The 5,539-nt window shown below is 39.8% G+C and overlaps 1 non-coding gene across 1 annotated transcript; it reads left to right on the top strand.

Moving 5' to 3' along the window:
* Nucleotides 1–1,688: 1,688 nt before the first annotated feature.
* Nucleotides 1,689–1,795, top strand: LOC114225970 (U6 spliceosomal RNA). The gene has a single exon (XR_003612653.1). It is a non-coding gene; the product is annotated as a U6 spliceosomal RNA (small nuclear RNA).
* The last annotated feature ends 3,744 nt before the right edge of the window (nucleotides 1,796–5,539 follow it).

Genomic DNA, 5,539 nt, shown 5'->3' with positions numbered 1-5,539 from the left:
TGTCCTGCCTATTATCTCTTTATCTTCCAGCGACTGGCACATAGTAGGTGATCATTAAATAGTGATGGAACTGGATTTTCATTAGCATTTGGATCTCTAATTTTGAAGTAGCATGAACTTGGTCTTGTCATTTCTAGGTTGATTTGGGAAGCAAATTCATGGGAAACATCTGAATCTGCAGAAGCAACATTCAAGTGCTAGATGGGACATCACGTGGAAGAGCTGTTCCTGACAGGTTGCTTAAATGGATTTGGATTTTGGCTCCTTTTACCTCTTTTCCTTCTCCTCTGAAGACGGTGGGATCGAACAATACAAAGTGGAATTTAGTTCACACTTAGCATGTGCCTAGCACTTGTTAACCACCTTACATCGTTAGCTGGTTTCATCTTTGTAAGGATCCTTCGAAGGAGACATTATTCTCATTGTGTAGTTGAATCAACAAAAGTGTAACAAAGTTAAATAAGTTGCTTAAGGTCAAATAGCTAGCAAAGACCAAAACAGAACTCCAAACTGGTGTACTTTCCCACTATTCTATGCTGCCTTCTGGGCTCAATCCAGAGGATAGTCTGAAAAGGAATAGCCAAGGAACACATGTATCCTTTTAATTTCTGTAAGGCTTTTGTGCATAGTTCTCCATTCTTTAAGAGTTCACAACAAATTTTGGTTTTCTACTGTCATGTGAGAATATTCTGGACACCAGGGCTGCAGGCTTGCCCTTCTTGGTTAAAAATGAAATTTCCAAAAGTCCCTTAAGGATAGACTAGATGGATAACAGGAGGTAGCAGTGGGTCCTGTACCTGTGGACCCTCATAATACCTGAGGCTATCTTAGTGATCATCACATCTGGTAGTCGCTGGTCAGGCAGAAAGAATATAGGTGTTAAGGCCAGAAAACTATGGTTCAAAGCCCATCTCTGCCACTGACCAGACAAATGAAATTTAAGGAAGTTATGTTGTTACAAAACCTGGACTTGATCGCCTGATGGAAGAACCAAGCGGCTCTCGGAGATCTTGGAGGATAGGAGGTTTATTTAACACCGACAGGCACAGAGGAGAGTGGTCTCCAAGGGTCTGAGCCCCGAGCACAAACAAAGAGGGGCAATTTATACACTTCTACTTCCGCATATTGGGTACCCTTGGCGCGTGCGTGAAGCAGGGCAGAAAGAGGAACCTGGAGGACTGGGACTCTCTTGCTGGCTTGGTTGGCCATCTTAGGACACAGCTTTTCCTTATCAATGTAACCTTCACAGGCTCAGTATTCTCATCTGTAGAATGGAGAGCATAATAACCCCTGGGTTGTTTGTTGTAAGGATCGAAAGAAAAGACTAAATGTGATTAAATTACCATGGAGAAGTTGAAATTGCCACCATGATGGTTGAGCCACAATTAACGAGAGCACACTTTAAACATGTCTTTTAGATGTGTTCTCTTATCCTTCCTGAAAGTGACCAGATCCATGTGATACAATGCTTTATTTTAATGCCTTTCTGCCTCTGTGCAGGAAGCTTGCCCAGCTCAATCCTAAACTCAATGAGCTCCCATTCAGAGCACTCCTGTGCACACGTCTCTCTGCCTGCCTTGCTCCACAGACATGGTCTATGGAAGAATCTTGTCAAGATGGCACTTGGACAAGAGGGCCCAGCAGGAGAAGCAACAATGTACCCATTTTTAAAGATACCAAATTGTGCAGTGCTCACTTCTACAGCACATATATTAAAATTGGAATGATACAGAGAACACTAGCCCAGCCCCTGTGTAGGGATGACACATAAATTCGCGAAGCACTGGGCACCTGGGTGGCTCAGATGGTTAAGCGTCTGCCTTCGGCTCAGGTCATGATCCCAGGGTCCTGGGATCGAGTCCCGCATTAGGCTCCCTGCTAGGCGGGGAGCCTGCTTCTCTCTCTGCCTCTGACTCTCTCTCTCTGACTCTCATGAATAAATAAAACATTAAAAAAATAAAAAAAATTCGCGAAGCATATATATATATATATATATATATATATATATATATATATATACACCAAAATGTTTAATAACTTGCCCGAGACCATGTGGTTAGTTAGTAGCAGAACTCAGAATCAGATCCCCAGACTCTTCTCACTACACCAGGAAACAGCAACTTAGAAGAGAACTTGTCCTGGCCCAGGGAGGAGGTGACAGTCCAGAGGTAGATGAGATTAGTTTTTCTCTTCGCCTCTAATTTCCTTTGATTTCTGTAGCCTGGTTATATGCTAATGGCTTGGCAGAAACTTCAAAATTAAACTTGTGAGAGCAATCACTGTTATCGGACCTCTAGGCAATTATAGTAGCTGTCAAAGGTTTTAAAGCCAACATCCAGCCTGACCCTTTCCAAATGACTCAAAAGTGTCATTTTAATGAGAAATGAAAGCAGAAAAAGGTGTTTTTAGTTTTTTTTTAAATAAAAGTTTTTTTCTTTCTTTCTTTTTTTTTTTTAAAATGGACAAACTGGCACTGAATTTTACTGCCTATCCAAAGGGTAGGGTGGGATTGTGAGACTGGGGAGAAGAGCCCAGGGCTGTTGACTTTTGTTTGTAACGGTGTCTCCCACTGAAGCCTATTATGAGAAGCCCCACAGAGGGGTGTTGAAGGATTTGCTCCCAGTTTGGCTTCATGCACATGAGTGCATTTGGGATAACTGAATTACCAGAGCTGGTCAATCTGCATTTTCTTCTTTATCTCTGGGTCTAGTTGAGGCTAACCTACTAGGTGCCAAGATTGAGCTACTTTTAAAAATCTGTCTATCTATCTATCTGTCTATCTATCTATCTATCTATCTATCTATCTATCTATCTATCTACTAATCTTCCAGCTTTATTGAGATATAATTGACATGTAACATTGTGTAAGTTTAAGTTGTACAAGGTGATGATGCAATACATGTGTATATCTGCAAAATTATTAACCACAGTAAGGTTAGTTAACACTTCTACCACCTGGCATATATATACTACAAAAAAAAAAAAAATTACCATTTTTTTTGGTAGTAAGAACATTTAAGATCTACTCTCTTAGCAACTTTCAAGTAGTCTATAATACAGTACTGTTAACTGTCACCACCATGCTGTACCTTAGACGCCCAGAATTGATTCATTTTATAGCAATTAGCGTATCTTAAAAAATTATTTTTGTCCTACTTTTTTTAAGGACAAAATTCATACACCGTAAATGCACCCCTTTAAGGTGTACAATTCAGTAGGTTTTAGTACAACCAACACCACTAATTCCAGAACATTTTCATCACTCCACAAAGAAACCTGTACCCATTAGCAGTCATGTCCCATTCCCCCTTCCTCAGGGGCCAGGGTGAGCTGGGGGGCCTGGGGTTATGGGGGCCTGTAGGGAGCATCGAGGGCTGTGGGAGTCAGCCTGGGGCAATCTGGGGTCCTCGATGAAGTCAGGCACTCACTTCACTCTCCTTTCATGGGGCAGGTGTTTCTCTTCACTGGGCTACCTGGGCTTGGGAGAAAGGATGGCAGTAATGTAAATTTATCTTTCCTACCTCCTCAATGTGTCCTTTATTTCTATGCTTCACCCAGATGCTGTGATCCCTCACCTGGAAACTGCAGCTCTTGTGAAGGTATTTTCCTGTGCAGATAGGTGTTCAAATTAATATTTCTGGGGGTGGAGCAAGTGTTAGAAATTCTATGCTGCTGCTGTTTTGCCGATGTCATTCCCCCTTGTTGTAGCCTTGATTTTATTTTCCTAATGAATCATGGTGTTGAGCACTTTTTATTTTTTATTTTTTGAGAGAGAGAGTGTGCACACGGGGCCAGCGTGGGGAGGGGGTGGGGGCACGGCAGAGGAAGAGGGAGAGAGAGAATCTTAAGCAGGCTCCACACCCAGTGTTGAGCCCCATGTGAAGCTCCATCTCATGACCCTGAGATCATGACCTGAGCAGAAATCAAAAGTCTGATGCTTAACCGAGTGAGCGACCCAGACAAGCCACATGGTGTTGAGCATTTTAAAGTGCATATTGGTTATCTGTGTATCTGTGGAGAAATATCTATTTAGATCCTTTACTCATTTTAATATTGGATTATTTACCTTTTGTTGTTGAGTTATAAGAGTTCTCTATATATTCTGGATACAAATCCTAGATACATGATTTAGGAATACTTCCTTTCAATTTGTGGGATGTCTTTTCACTTTCTTGATAGTTTTTGAAACATGAAAGTTTAAAATTTTAATGCAATCCTATATACTTATTTTTAAATTTTTGTTGCTTATGTTTTGGTGTCCTATTTCAGAAACCACTGCTTAATCCAAGGTCATGAAGGTTTATGCCTATGTTTTTCTCTAAGAGTTTTATAATTTTAGCTTTTAACTTTAGGTCTTTGATCCTTTTTGAATTAATTGTTGTCTGTGGTGTGAGGTAAAGGTCTTACTTCATTCATGCGAAGGTAGGGGTCTAACTTTTGCCTGTGAATATCCAGTTGTCTCAGCACTATTTGTTAAGAGGACTATTTTTTTTTTTTTAAGATTTTTTTTTTTAATTTATTCATTCGAGACACAGAAATACAGAGAAAGAGAGCGAGAGAGAGCATGAGCAGGGGGAGAGGCAGAGGGAGAGGGAGAAGCAGGCTTTCCGCGGAGCAGGGAGCCAGATGCAGGGTTCGATCCCAGGACCCTGGGATCATGACCTGAGCCAAAGGCAGACACTTAACCATCTGAGCCACCCAGGTGCCCCTATTTTTTTTTCTTACTCAGTCACCAGCACATCCTTGTCAAAAGTCTGTTTACCATAAATTTAAGGTTTTATTTCCGAACTGCCAATTTTATTCCAGTGTTCTACATGTGACAGTTAGGACCAGTACCACATTTGTCTTGATTATTGTAACTTTGTCTTGTTCTATAGTTTTGTTTGTAGTTTTGAAACCAGAAAATGAGAGTCCCTCACCTTTGTTTTTCTTTTTCAAGATTGTTTTGCTTATTCTAAGTCTCTTGAAAAATTTTGGGACTTGGTTGTCCATTTCTTCGAAAAAGCCAGGCAGGATTTTGGTAGGGATTGAACTGATTTGTAGATCAACCAGGGGAGTATTACCATGTTCACAATATTAAGTCTTCGATTCATGAACATTGACTGTCTTTCAATTTACTTAGGTCTTCTTTAATTTCTTTCCATAATGTTTTGTAGTTTCCATTGTATGATACTTGTATTTCTTTTGTAAAATTTATTCCTAAGTATTTTATCTTTTTTGATGCTAGTGTAAAAATAATCATTTTCTTAATTTCATTTTTAGATAGTTCATTGTAAGTATATAGATTGTATGATTGATTTTTGTATATTGATCCTGTGTCCTGTAACCTTGCTGAAGTTGTTTATAAGAACTAGTTGTGTGTATTTTTTAATATTTTCTATATACAATCTAAGTAAATTTTATTCCTTTTTATTGCCTAATTTCTCTGGCTAGAACCTCCAGTACAATGTCAAATAGAAATAGTAAGAGCAGACACCCTTGTCTTGTTCCTCATCTTAGAGGGAAAGCCTTCAGTCTTTCACCATTGTGATATTACTTG

The sequence above is a fragment of the Eumetopias jubatus genome, unplaced genomic scaffold, assembly GCF_037043125.1.
Source record: "Eumetopias jubatus isolate StellerSeaLion01/CBP00866 unplaced genomic scaffold, mEumJub1_p1.0 scaffold_12, whole genome shotgun sequence".
In the NCBI taxonomy this organism is placed as follows: Eukaryota; Metazoa; Chordata; class Mammalia; order Carnivora; family Otariidae; genus Eumetopias; species Eumetopias jubatus.
This window is presented reverse-complemented; position numbering and strand designations above follow the sequence as displayed.